Source organism: Oratosquilla oratoria, unplaced genomic scaffold, assembly GCF_046742065.1.
Source record: "Oratosquilla oratoria isolate Oo_2021 unplaced genomic scaffold, ASM4674206v1 SCAFFOLD70, whole genome shotgun sequence".
Taxonomy (NCBI): Eukaryota; Metazoa; Arthropoda; class Malacostraca; order Stomatopoda; family Squillidae; genus Oratosquilla; species Oratosquilla oratoria.
In genome coordinates, this window is record NW_027467734.1 from 27,548 (window position 1) to 42,500 (window position 14,953).

Consider the following 14,953-nt stretch of genomic DNA (forward strand, 5'->3'; position numbering starts at 1 on the left):
GGTAATGAGCCTCGTCACGCGCGCACAGTTGTTTTGTGGATTCAATTTTCAGTTTCAGTTTCAGTTTCAGTTCCATATTTGAAAAGAAACAGTCTGACGTCACCTGGAGTAAGACCGTAAGCAATCGGAATTTCACTTCGGTAATAATGTTAATGATAATGCAGTTGTGGTAAAGATGATGAAAACAGTAATAGTAATGCAATGATAATAATAATAGTGGTAATAATAATAATAACAATAGTTATCATAATGGTCATAATTATATGATGATAAAAAGCTAGTATTAATTATTCGTGCCATGTATTACGTCATTTTTTGTCGCTTCGTGTCGCTTTGTGTCGTGTCGTGTCGTGTGTTATGTCTCTTTGAGTCGCTTTGTCTCTCTTCGTGTCGTATCGTGTCACTTGTGTCATCTCGTGTCATGTCACGTACTAGAAAGAAACAGTCATATACAGGGAACTAGACCTTGTCAGGACAATGATGACGTAATAACACTGATGACGTAATAACACTGATGACGTAATAACACTGATGACCTAATCGGGTCATTTCTTCCCCCAGGCTGACCCGTCATCTGTGCATCGCAGAGGTCATAAACAGACCATTAACCCCCTTCGCTAGTGGTTCGGGATGCCAGGGAAACTAATAAAATCGCCTGGCGACAAACATGACCTAAAGGAAAAGGGTCAACAGGTAAGGAAGTGATATTTGTTCGCGTCCAGTTACGCTAAGCAGTTCCCACGGCACAGTTTATCAGTAGGTGATGTATTAGAAGTCATTTGTGCTTTTTTTTCCACCTATATTTAGCACTTAGAATACACAACGGAGATCCTACTGGGCCTACGTTCACCTACTGACTGCTCGCTCCTGGCTTGCATCTCTCTTGCGGCAATGGAAATGCTAATGTTGCATTTCCGACGAGGGTTGACAATCTTACAATCATTTCTAATTGAATTTAATAACATGGGTGTTAGTCAGTCTTACATGGTATTATATAAAGATTATAAGGTTGTGTAGTTGTGATATCAGTATCCATATTGATTTGATTACGGAGTATAATGTGTGTGTTGGAATAATGTTGCTTGGAATCCGATTGATTTACGTGTATTGATCACATGAATGGAAATCTTGGGATGCACGTTTGTTCGTGTGTGTGTGTGTGTGTTTTGTGGTTATTTTCCATGTAAGGTTGCAACAGTCCTAGCAAGTAAACTTCCTCATAATGAGAAGGATGTACGCTCGTACGCCCTGGAACCTACGCCCGTACGCCCTGGAACCTACGCCCGTACGGTGTAGACGTACGCGGAAGATCAAGAATCCGAGTTTAAATCTCTGATGGACAGATGTTCTTCTTGAGCTGAATGGAATCGGTTGGAAATTGGTCTGAACATAGTTGGATCAATTTCTCTCTCTCTCTCTCTCTCTCTCTCTCTCTCTCTCTTGCCTAAGAGTCCTTGATAAGCTGAAACAAAATTGGTTGGTATTACATGAAACAGAATGTTTAAAGGTGATACGGGGGCGAGAGGGAGAAGGGGAGGGGGAAGGGTAGGAGGAAAGGCAGAGGGGGAGAGGAAAGGGTAAAGGGAAGGGAGAGGGGTAGGGGAAAGGGTAAAGGGGAGAGGGGGGAAAGGGAGGGGTAGGGGAATCCGAAAACAATAGCCATTTTGTAACAGTGGCGTAAAACTGCAAAATTTATTCTTCCTCTTCTTACTTTTCTTCCTCTTCTTTCTCTTCTTCCTCCTCTTCCTCCTCTTCCTTCCCTTCATCCTCATCTTCCTCTTCTTTCTCTTCTTCCTCCTCTTCCTCCTCTTCCTTCTCTTCATCCTCATCTTCCTCTTCTTCCTCCTCTTATGCTTCCTCACCTTCTCTTCATCCTCATCTTCCTCTTCTTCCTCTTCTTCCTCCTCTTATGCTTTCTCACCTTCCTCTTCATCCTCATCTTTCTCATCTTCCTCATCTTCCTCTTCGTCTTCTTCCTCTCCTTCCTCATCTTCATCTTCCTCATCTTCATCTTCCTCATCTTCATCTTCCTCATCTTCATCTTCCTCATCTTCATCTTCCTCATCTTCATCTTCATCCTCATCTTCCTCATCTTCCTCATCTTCCTCTTCATCCCCTTCATCCTCTTCTTCCTCATCATCCTCATCGTCCTCTTCATCCTCATCTTCCTCCTTTTCCTCTTTTTTCTCTTCCTCTTCTTGTTCTTCCTCTTCTTGTTCTTCCTCTTCATCCTCACCTTAATCCTCTTCTTCTTTCCCTTCCTCTCCTTCTTGTTCTTCCTCTTCTTCGTCTTCTTCTTCCTTAAGAGTTCACCCCGTCTTGAGTGCATCTGATGTCATCAGCGTGGTCACAGCGGTGCATTTCTTTGACTCCGATAGCGAGATGGCCAAGTCGTGTTGTTAAAGCATCTAATGCGGAACCGATGTTTTCTCAAAGGCAGTGCCACGAGGGGACGATGACCGGTACAAGAATAAGTAAACGAATAGAACAAGCGAAGGAAATAGACGAAGTAGATAAACGAACGAAATGAACGTATGTTTCGGTAACGTCGTGACTAAATTCCAGCGGAGCTGATGCAACAGCAAGCGAGTAGATGTACATATAAATGAATAGATAATTGAGATTGATGAGATAGATAAATAAACGAATAAATGATAACTGGAAATCTGTCGACTTCTTTGGGTAGTCGACAGTTGCAGCGAGGAACAGACTCGTAACTTGGAAGACCTCTGGTATGTCGAAGACTCGGGAGTAACGAACCCAAAGGGAACGCCGTGATGCAGACATCATCATTAACAGTTAATAGACCAGCACTCGCGTAATCTTCCGCAAAGAAGACGGCCAGAGTTGCCAGTCTCGTACGTTCTAACATCCTCTTTACCTTCCCCTAAGGTTCCGCAAAAGGTCCCTAAGGGTTCCGCGAGAACAAGTGAGATAAGCTAATGCACTTTTGATTTTTTTTTATTGAATTTCATATACGTAATATAGTTAAACACGCACGACATATTCTTGGTTATTGTAATAATGTAATATAGACATCATCCTATCTAACCTATTATTACGATGAAAATAAAATAAGATTTTTTTTTTTTTTTTTTGCGCAGGGGTTCCTTGTGACATGCAATTTATTTTAAAGGTTACGCAAAGGTAAAAAGGTTGAGAAACGTTGATGTAGGATATTGATGTCAGTTCAAGGATTTTGGTGTCGAGGTAATGACTGGTTAAGTTTTATGATTTAACTGATTCTGGGGTTTTGGTGATACCCGTACGGCCCAGAGTCACGCAGCAGTATGTTATGATTGGGGATTTATCTGAACTTAAGAAAAATTAATCGTCTTTAACCTTTATGGAATCCTTCTCGAATCTGTCTTTTACACTCTTTAATTGCATCGATGTTTGCACCTTGTCAATATAATAGTCCCTACTGATAAAAACACTGTTTATCAGCGACGAAATGAAAAAATATTCTTAAAAAAAAAAAAAAAAAATCATTGCTACAGGTACCCCCCCAAAAAACAAAACAATTATGGTTATTTATTCATATATATATATATATATATATGTATATACATATATATATGTATATATATATATATATATGTATACGTGTATATATATATATGTATATATATATATGTATATATGTATATATATATGTATATATATGTATATATATGTATATATATATGTATATATATGTATACATATATATATATGTATATATATATATGTATATATATATGTATGTATATACATATATATAATATAATTTTTTTGAGTGGGGGATTAAACTAATGCTTTGACTATCTCCAGGCGACTCAAATGGGATTAGTAAGGGACCAGAGTATATCAGAATGAGAAAACTGGACATTTGGAAACAGATTACATATTGTGATATTTTTCCCCAATGTATCTCTATTAACACATCTCACAAAGCTTGATTTAAGATTTTGTAGACATCTGCTGGAAATCGCGATATCCCAAACCCTATCATAAGAACATAACATAACAAGAATGAAGGAGACTGCAAGAGACCCAAAAACCTACACTAGGCAGTTCCATGGCCACTACCACCTGTCATCCTTATCCATAAAGCTACCTAATTTATCTGAAAAAAATAAGATAAAATAAAACAAGTAGAATGTTCGAATTTGTCTTACTAAGTTTGTAAAGGGTCATATTGTTTTACATGGTACTGAATTGTTTGCAAACATTTATTTATTCGTTTTGCTAAATATCCTTCCTTGAAGGAAAAAAAATCCCTGTAACCCCAGTTCCTTTTATGAATAATACCGGATAAATGTGAATTTGAAAATAACTTTAGTACATTATACCAATTACAGGAAAATTGGGAGATGACGCAAGAATTATAGATTTAGAAATACAAAGAAAATACGAGGGATTCATAATTAATAGATGTTGGAAAATGCTAGTTACTCTTATGCTAGACGCCATAGGATTCTAGAAGTCGTTCTCCTTTATACCTTACATCATAATGAGTACAGTTGTTGAACGTAATATGTTTACAACTTTCGCGTGTTAAGATGTAATTTACAGTCCTGTGTTTTTCAGGCACGGGTGGTCGTCGTCTTCTTCTTCTTCTTCTTCTTCTTCTTCTTCTTCTTCTTCTTCTTCTTCTTCTTCTTCTTCTTCTTCTTCTTCTTCTTCTTCTTCTTCTTCTTCTTCTTCTTCTTCTTCTTCTTCTTCTTCTTCTTCTTCTTCTTCTTCTTCTTCTTTCTTCTTCTTCTTCTTCTTCTTCTTCTTCTTCTTCTTCTTCTTCTTCTTCTTCTTCTTCTTCTTCTTCTTCTTCTTCTTCTTCTTCTTCTTCTTCTTCTTCTTCTTCTTCTTCTTCTTCTTCTTCTTCTTCTTTCTCCTTCTTCTTTCTCCTTCTTCTTCTTTCTCCTTCTTCTTCTTTCTCCTTCTTCTTCTTTCTCCTTCTTCTTCTTTCTCCTTCTTCTTCTTCTTTCTCCTTCTTTCTCCTTCTTCTTCTTCTCCTTCTCCTCCTCCTCCTTCTCCTTCTTCTTCTCCTCCTCCTCCTTCTCCTCCTCCTCCTTCTCCTTCTTCTTCTCCTCCTCCTTCTCCTTCTTCTTCTCCTCCTCCTCCTTCTCCTTCTTCTTCTCCTCCTTCTCCTTCTTCTTCTCCTCCTTCTCCTTCTTCTTCTCCTCCTTCTCCTTCTTCTTCTCCTCCTTCTCCTTCTTCTTCTCCTCCTTCTCCTTCTCCTCCTCCTCCTCCTCCTTCTCCTTCTCCTCCTTCTTTTCCTCCTCCTCCATCTCCTCATTCTCTTCCTCCTCCTCCTCCTCATTCTCCATCTCCACCTCCATTTCCTCCTCCTCCTCCTCCTTCTTTTCCTCCTCCTCCTCCTTCTTTTCCTCCTCCTCCTCCTTCTTTTCCTCCTCCTCCTTCTTTTCCTCCTCTTCCTCTTCCTCCTCCTCCTCCTTCTTTTCCTCCTCCTCCTCCTTCTCCTTCTTTTCCTCCTTCTCCCCATCTTACTCTTCATCTTCCTCTTCCTCCTCCTAATTCTCCTCCTTCTCCACCTCCTCCTCCTCCTCCTTCTCCTCTTCCTCTTCCTAATCCTCCTTCTCCTTCTCCTCCCCCTTGTCCTTCTCCTCCTCCTTCTTCTCCATCTTCTTCTCCTCCTTCTCCTCCTCCCCTTTTTCTTTCTCCTCCTCCTTCTCCTCACCTCCTCTTCATCTCCTCTTTTCATTCTTCTCCTCCTACTCTCCTTCTCCTCCTCCTCCTTCTTTCTCATAACCTATAATTACACAATGTCTTGATCGAGATTTTTTCCTGTATAATTGCGTCTCAAAGAATGTGGCTCTGATTTCTACAATATAACATTTCTATCTCTACGTGCTTAGGAAAAGTGACTATATCCTATCTAATCCGGTATCACGGGGTCCCCTGGATGTATAAATCACTGTGAGGCGTCCACAAACCTTGAAAGCTTGAGAAACTCTGATCTACACGATTCTTCTCTTATCTGCATCGTCGGGTATTGAGGTCTTCGCCGCTGTTGCAGTTCATGAACCGGAGGAGATCCCCAGGAACTCTGTTGGAACCGGATTAGTCCCGTGAATCACAAAGAAAGAGCTTAGTTTGTCACCGGCGTTTGGACACTTGGGTCCTTTCTAAGGTGAACGAAGAAGCCAAGTGTCAAAACATTGGGGATGTAATAATTTCTTTAATTTTTTAGGATGTGTGTGTATTCACTTGGTCTTTGGATCACGTGTTGGACTCGTGATCGACAGCTATTTCCCTCCTGGAAGAGAGCTCAGAGCTCGTAGGTCCGATCTATGGGTAATGCTATGACCTTGCACACACACACACACACACACACCCAACTCCCCGCCCACGAGAGTCAGAGTAACGACCCGAAGCGCAGCGGTACCGAAATAATTTCGGCCCTGGGCAGGATTCGAACCAAGAACTGCGGGCCACTATGGTGGCAATTCAGCGCTCTACCAACTACGCCACCGAGTGTGTGTGTGTGTGTGTGTACGAACATATGCATATACATATCTTTTTCAACCACAAATCACTTTTAATTCCATGCCATCGCAATCGAGACTGAGAGTCGCTCGAAGGAGGCATCCGTTGGAAATTGAAACGTGGACGAGCCGAGGATTCGAACCCAGCTAACCCGTAACAAAGTTAGTGACGTAAACCAATACGCTATCAAGAGAGATTATATATATATATATATATATATATATATATATATATATATATACTATGTATATATTTACATATTCACTCACCTGTTTATTAATTTATCTATTTATTTACCTATTTATCTTTTCATATATCTAATTATCTATGTATTAAATAATCTTTTATTTATCTGTTTATTTATCTGTATATATTTACATATTTATATATTTATTCATTTGTTTATTTACCTATTTGTTTACTTGTTAATTTATCTATCTATTGAATTTATTTTTTCATATTCATCTATTTATTTATTTTCATTCATTTATGTATCTACCTATTGATTTATCAATTTATTTTATTTTTTCACCCATTCATCTATTTTTTATTTATTTATTTGCTTATGTATCTATCTATTGATTTTTCCATTTTTCCGGAGTCACTGAGGCCCAAAGATAATTGGAGGAAGGCACTGAGAGAAGAACGCTGTGAGGCTACACTTTCTGTTTGAAGTAGCGTCTCTTTGAAGACTTTGGAAGTCGCCGTCCACAAGAACACGCATCAAATTGCACCGAAATTAGCCCCCGGTGTGTTACAAATGTATCGAGAAACTACGTGTTTCCGACCACCGGCGACCAGTTGCAGATAGTCTTTGGAAGTCTTTGGAAGTCGATGATAGATGGATAGATTGATAGATAGATATATTAAAACACACACTGAATAGTCCCCAGTACATAGAGTTTCATCTTATCAACCACATTAACTTTTTCCATCACAATTCCTTGCATAGGTTTTGTGTCGCCGACCGATCGCTTGGTTTTCGGTCGAAGGTGGTCGGAAACCGGTCGTAAGGGCTTAAGGTACGTTTCGGTCGGTGCGATTATTTACTATCGCTCAACGATGATCGTTCATAGCTCAGTCCATGATCGTCAAACGATTTTTTTTTCTTCGAGCTGCAAAGTACGAGACTGATAATTATCTCAACCGAACCTACCAACGCGCGCTTACCCAAATATGATGCCAGGTAGTAAGATGCGCGTCACCAGCCAGTCATTGGCAGTGGTAGTAGGCTAATAATATCACTTAGCAAAATGTACTTTTAGTAGTTCGTAGGTCGATGGATATGCCTATAGGGTTCGGAAATGTCTTATGTCTTGTGTCTTATGTCTTGTGTCTTATGTATATCTTATGTCTTATGTATATGTATATGTCTTATGTCTTATGTATGTCTTATGTATGTCTTATGTATGTCTTATGTATATGTATATGTCTTATGTCTTATGTATGTCTTATGTTATATGAACCCAGTTACCAGTGGAACATAATTGCAGAAAATGTATCAGAGCGTTGTATAACATGAATCGCCTCTGTCTTTTCGTAAAGAGGTTCTTGGATGTTCTTGACATCGTAGAAATACCTCAATGAAGAATAAGGTTGTTGATTTATTTAAGGTTGTTGATTTGAAGAATAAGGATGGTTGATGGTTGACTTGTGGTATGCCAGCAATATCAGTAGCGCAAATATCTTCCGCCAGCACCTGGAAATGAAAATAAATAAAACGTCTTAAGCTGTATTGAAATACTGAACTTGAAAATAACTAAGTTATTTAACAATGGTACTCGCCTTTTCTATATAAAAAGTTATCTGTATCTTCATGTAGCATAATTAGATGCAACATAGTAACTAGTTAGAGCGTCGCTACTTGCGGCGGAGGTCGAGGTGACGGCGGTTCGAACCATGCCACCAGCGAGTTGGACCAAGGATATGGTTAATTGAATTCTAATCCACTAAATTCTTTGTGAGGGGGACCGTCCTTTACTCCTGATGGGAAAGTACGCAACTGTAAGTCTAATCACATAAAAAAATGCAACGGATTTAACGGTCATCTGCAGCAGCCGCCATTGTTACGCGACTGAAGTGTGTTCGTTTGAGCAGAAACGACTTCGGCTACAATATTTTATTTTTCGAATCTCCAAATGTCGAATCACCTTTGCGACATATATCGAGAATTTGAATGACGAACTAAGAGCAGTTAAACCTAGAATATAAATATTAGACACATTGTTGAATTGTCCCAAGGGTAGTCTAGAACAATGTAAGCGAAGTCGTCTTCTAACTTTTCAAATTCATAACATTTGACGAGAATCTTGAAAGTGGGACCAGGACTTCCATCGAAGTGCATCATTCTCACACTGTCACACACTGTGATCTGATATATCTGAAATGCTGAAGAAAGGAAAGGAATGAGCTTACCCTTGTTATAATCACTAATACATTACCCGTTGTTTTTGTTAACTGAGGATTTAGCACTAATTAATCCGAGGTTCGACCCTTCGGGCGAGCTCGCTTTGCTCGCAGGCGCCACCGCTCACGGCCAATCAGTCGTTTACGTTGCCGTGACGTCACCGCTCTCGGCCAATCAGTCGTCTCCATTGCCGTGACGTCTCTCTCTCGTCCAATCAGGACTGAGCAATTTTGGAAGGCTTCGGGCAGATAGACAGCTCTCTTATTATATTAAGAGATTGTCCAGAAACTATGCGTCATAAATAACCTCTATATCCCTACTGTTAAACTGTAGTTTCTCCCAAAGATGATAGAACAGAATTGCAAATATACAAGACACAACTGTACACCTTTCACGTGTATAACCCATTGTCGAGGATGATGTTCCACATATTTTAATGTCTAGGTACTAGATTCTAGATCAGCGTTTCCTAACCTTTTCCGAACCTAGCAGCACCCTTGTAGTCAGATCCAACCACTCCAGCACCCTCTGATATTTTATTACTAGAATGATAAAGGAAGGTGTGTATGTAACGCTTCCCAGCAGTCTCCCTATAATAATTTATTTCAATAACCCCAGGTTTGGAAACATTGGTCTGGACTCTATCGGCAGTATTGCTCTAGACTCGAAAGGCGGTAGATAATCCCTTAGAATGTCATTTTCACACAAAGAAAAAAAAAAACGACAACAAAAAATGGATGTAGCTATCTTAGCTTCAGAGAGTAAATTTGAAGTAAAACAAATGCTTGCAATCTCTTTTTATAAATAAAAAAAAATCGACTCCTGACAAGCTAGATAAGACGGAACTGATTTTTTTTCTCTGGAGATGATTTCATAATTGTCACGGGTTAACCTATATGAGGAAGATTTAGATTAATTGATAATAATATGGTTTAACGTCACAACCCCCATCGGGAGGCTAGGACGGTGCCCCTTACAGCAGAGGACTTTGTAGCGTGGAATTTAATCAACCATCCCCTTGGTTCAGCTTCGCCGGTGGCAGCGTTCGAACCGCCATCCTCTCGACCTTCACCGCAAGTAACGACGGCCTAACCCGGTCTGTCAGCGAGCTTTCTAAATTTCTAGAAATGTGTAATTAGACAAGACACTTTTTTACCATCACACTGGTTCAGAAGCTTCTTGATGAGAGATTCGACCCCAGAGTGTCCTGGATTCTCATAATATTTCCTGATCATAAATCATTTCATACAAAAGTACGATAACACAAGAGAACTGCAAATTTAGTACATATAGAATTAAAAGAGGGCAGTGCACGGAGAACTCAATGAGTATATGTACATAAATAGTAGAGATATTGTGACCTGTTGAGAAAGGTGGAAGAAGTCACGGGTCTAGATTTGAGCTTCGAGTTTATTCCTGACCGGTTTCGCTGTATGCTTCTTCAGAGGAAGAAGCGTAAAGCGAAACCGGTACGCTTCTTCAGAGTAAAAAGCGTAAAGCGAAACCTGTCAGGAATAAAATCGGAACTCATATGTAGACCCATGACTCTTTCTTCTACCTTTCTCATACATCGACAGATAATTAATTTATCATGTCCGTAACTTTGATAAAAATTGAAAAAAAAATTGGTGTACATCTAAAGAAAATAATAAAATTCACAAAATCTACACAATAAAACACAAGACATAAAGACCTACAATAAAGCACAGCAAGACAAAATAAGACCATCGTATTTTTTTTTTCGAAAGCGTTTGAGCTGAATAGAATACTCTGGACCCCACAAATATCCCCCATCCCACAAATCCCCCCATCCCACGAATCCCCCCATCCCACAAATTCCCCCATCCCACAAATTCCCCCATCCCACAAATTCCCCCATCCCACAAATTCCCCCATCCCACAAATTCCCCCCATCCCACAAATTCCCCCATCCCACAAATTCCCCCATCCCACAAATCCCCCCATCCCACAAATCCCCCCATCCCACAAATCCCCCATCCCATAGATCCCCCACTTTCCTTCTCCCATACAAAAGGGATGAATTCTTTCGAAAGGATAAAGTCAAAGTGCGGGAGGAATTCAACCGCCATGGCTCAGTGCGCGCGTCTGTTAACCGCGTAGGGATTTCGGATGTCTGTTCGAATCCTGGCCACGGCGTATGGGTTAGGAAGGATATCTGCTCTGGTGTAATGGTCCCCGACCACTGATCACCTCGGATCTGAGGTGACTTCAGCTTATTTTTGGCTATCGCTCTTTTATTTTTCTCTGTCCTCTCTCTTTTTCTCTTTCTCCTTTTCTCTCTCTCTTTCTCTCTCTCTACCTCTCTCTCTCCTATCTCTCTCTCCCTCCTATCTCCCTGTCTCCTATCTCTCTCCTATCTCCCTGTCTCCTATCTCTCTCTCTCTCTCATCTCCCTGTCTCCTATCTCTCCCTCTCTCTCTCCTTTCTCTCCTCTCTCTCCTCTCTCTCTCACTCTCTCTCTCTCTCTCTCTCTCTCTCTCTCTCTCTCTCTCTCTCTCTCTCTCTCTCTCTCTCTCTCTCTCTCTCTCTCTCTCTCTCTCTCTCTCTCTCTCTCTCCATCTTCATATACTTTAGTCGGGATTCCACAGCGCTGGAACAGGCGCTTTCCAAAATTGATCTGAGGTCATTATTAGCCTCATTGTTTCTTCATCCAGTAATTATAGATCAATTTGTGTCCTCATCTAATGCGTGTTGTCAGTTTGATGCCACCGCCTTTGTTTCTGAAATCCGTGATTCAGGGATCATTTGCATAATCACGCCTCCGCTCTCTCATTACCACTTTCAAGTGACGTCCATGATTATTTTGTGTGTGCGTGCGTGTGTGTGTGTGTGTGTGTGTGTGTGTGTGTGTGCGTGTGTACGCGAGCGCCTAAAACAGATGATAATATAATAATGATATGTTTATTGAGGTAGGAGTGATGGAGTGATATATTGACAAATTACAGTTTGAGCTTATTCTAAGACTAGATTAAGTTGAATTAATGATGTGCTCTATGGACGGAACGGCGCTGTTCTTGTAGCGGTCTGTCCACGGTGCTCTGATAGGCACGAGTTTGCTGTTGTGCCTGGTAGCGTGGCATGGTAGGGGAGCGTTGAGTGGAAGGAAGTGTCGGTGACGAGCGTGAGTAGATCTTTATCATACTTCTTCATTATTATTATAATTATTATTATTTTACTTTCTTGTTCATCTATTTATTTATTTTCGTTCCGATTTTGAGCACCAAAGTTGACGTGGGGGGTGGGGGGGGGCAGGTGCATAAAGGGGTTCTCGGTTGATAAAGGTCCTGTTCAGTTCAGGGTCCGCTCTTCAGCTGAACAAATCTGGCATGCTCATGCAACCCAATTCTAGTTAAGGAAGACTAAATAATAATTCCAGATTAGAATTCTTTAATTACTTTGAAATCAAATATTTACCAAGTTTAGTTACATTAAAGTCGTTTAAGCTTATCAATGATTTCACATTGACACACAACTTGTCGGATAGCTCGCCATAATAAAGACTGAAATTAGAGACTGAGCTGGCCTAGTGCCGTCGGGGAACTACCAGGTCGTAGTCAAGGTCATTCCTTTTGTATGGTCTGGGTGGCTCAAAGCTATCGTCTTTGCTTCATAATAAGCAGTCGCTAAGGCAAAGGTTCGAGTCCTTGCGGTGGAGCTTATTTCCCATAAGTATTATGGTCAGATTAGTTCCAGTAGCTTTGTGTTTGCCACCATGTCATCCGTGGCAACGTTCAATAAGTATGTCACCTCGATATTAACTCCCCGGATGACTTTCTGTCCTTCCTTGATGGATCAGCAGTTCTCAATGTTCCTTGCATGGCCTGTAGCGGACACAAACCAGGTTGAAAAGATCTTCGTAAAGCTAGCTACAAGTAAGGAGACGGCGATGGAGTTCTATGATAACATGTCTGCATTGGAAAAGGGCAGTCACTTGCCTTCTGACTCTCGAGTACTTTTTTTTTTTTTTTTTTTTTTTTTTTTTCTCGCTTTGCGTGAGTGCTCGCGAGGACCCTTTGTGTTGGGCTCTTGTGTCCTTGTACTTACATGCGATTTTTGTTTTTATGTGCGCGAACGCGAGCCATGTGCGTGAGAAAATGGATGATCTATGTCGGTTTTTGTGTGGCCGCGCGAGGCTTTTTGGGCTCCCACCAATTTTACCTTTATTTTTTTCTTTTTCTTCTTCTTCTTCTTCTTTGTCGCTACTTTTCTTTATGTGTGTCTTAGGTTTTTCCTCTTGGATATCAGTACCAATGAATTATTGTAAGGAAAAATACAAAAGGTTAAGTGACTGCGTTCGTGTGTGTGTGTGTTTTGTGTTGTGTGTGTTGTATGTTTTGAAAGTGTTAAATGTGTTGTATGCTGTATATGTTGTGTGTGTGTGCATGTGTTTGTGTGTGTGTGTTTTGTGTTGTGTGTGTTGTATGTTTTGAAAGTGTTAAATGTGTTGTATGCTGTACAGTATATGTTGTGTGTGTGTGCGTGTGTGTGCATGTGTTTGTGTGTGTATGTGTGCGTGTGTGTGTATGTATGTGTGTACGTTCTTACCTAATTGAAATATACTGGACAAGTCCAACTCTATCACCAGAAATGAAACTTGACTTTAAATTCATTTCCATCGTTTGACTGCACTATATCTTTTATTCAGGTTAAAACACAAATTGATGTACATGTACAGAAAATTATATATTTTTATATCGTTCAACCACCCGCACTTCTTTATCTCATTCTATATATTTTCATTGCTCGTTGTTGCTCTTCTCTTCTGTCCTATGCTAATAGATCTACGACGATTCATAGCGCTTAACACGGTAATCTTTCTATAAGAGTTTTTTTTTTCTTACAACCCATGGCTGGGTTATTTTCTTCTTTTTCTTCTTCTTATTCATCTTTTTTCTTCTTTTTCTTCTTTTCCTCTTCTTCATCATTCTTCTTTTTCTTCTTGTACTTCCTCTTCTTTTCTTTTTCTTCTTTTCTTCTTCTTCCAATCTAGATATTTCTACAATTTGCACGCTTGTGTGTGTGTGTGTGTGTGTGTGTGTGTGTGTGTGTTTGTGCACGTATTGACCTGTTTGTATCTACCTAATTATGGTAAACGTGTGTGTGTGTGTGTACGTGCGTGCATGTGCGTTCGTGTGTGTGTGTACCGTATCCCCTGTATCCTGTCGTATTCGTAAGTAATTGTCTTATGTCTTCGTGTCCCTGGCCACATGCATATTCTTGTACATTTGCATTCTTGAGGGGCATTCCTCTCCGTGCCGAAGAGAGCTTGGATGAGAACGCCAAGGGCCCCTGATCGAGCATCACACCTTGCCTTCCGTTGAGTGAGACAGAAGCTCTGGGCTTTGATTATCCTACGGGCTATTGTATGAAATATCTCTCTAATTAGATTGTAGTTTAATGAATGCTTGCTTTGTGAGGAAATTGATACGAGTATTGTCATAGACCACTGGACTGGAGGTGATTAAATATTTCAAGATACTGCGAAAGTGAGATGGCCATTTGACTAATGATTTTGTGTTTCTGAAATACGTATTTCTGTTCATTATTAACTCTCTCCTTCTCTCTCTGGATATGTGTGTGTATATATTGTGAGTGTAGATCACATGATTTAAGCAATTTTTTTTTAAATTATCTTTCGAATAACGCCGCCTTCTTCTTCCTCCCCTCCTCCTCCTCCTCCTCCTCCTCCTCCTCCTCCTCTTCCTCCTCCTCCTCCTCCTCCTCCTCCTCCTGGCGCTTCCTTCCTAACCTATTGTATTCTTCAGCGATGTTGATATATCGTACCACTGCAGTGTGTTAAATTTGGATTTGCGTCGTGTTGTTGTTGTACTGGTCTATTGAATTCAATGTGAATATGCAGTGGGCAGTGGCTTTGAGGGAATGTGTATTATCAGCTTAAGTGGCACTAGTTGATTTTGTGTTCTTCAGCTGTAAGAACTGGTACAGAGTGGATTCTCTAGAATTTGATACTGTATGCTTTCACTAATTGGTGTGAAAGTTGATTATATATTGTTTATTGAAATACCTAATTGTAGG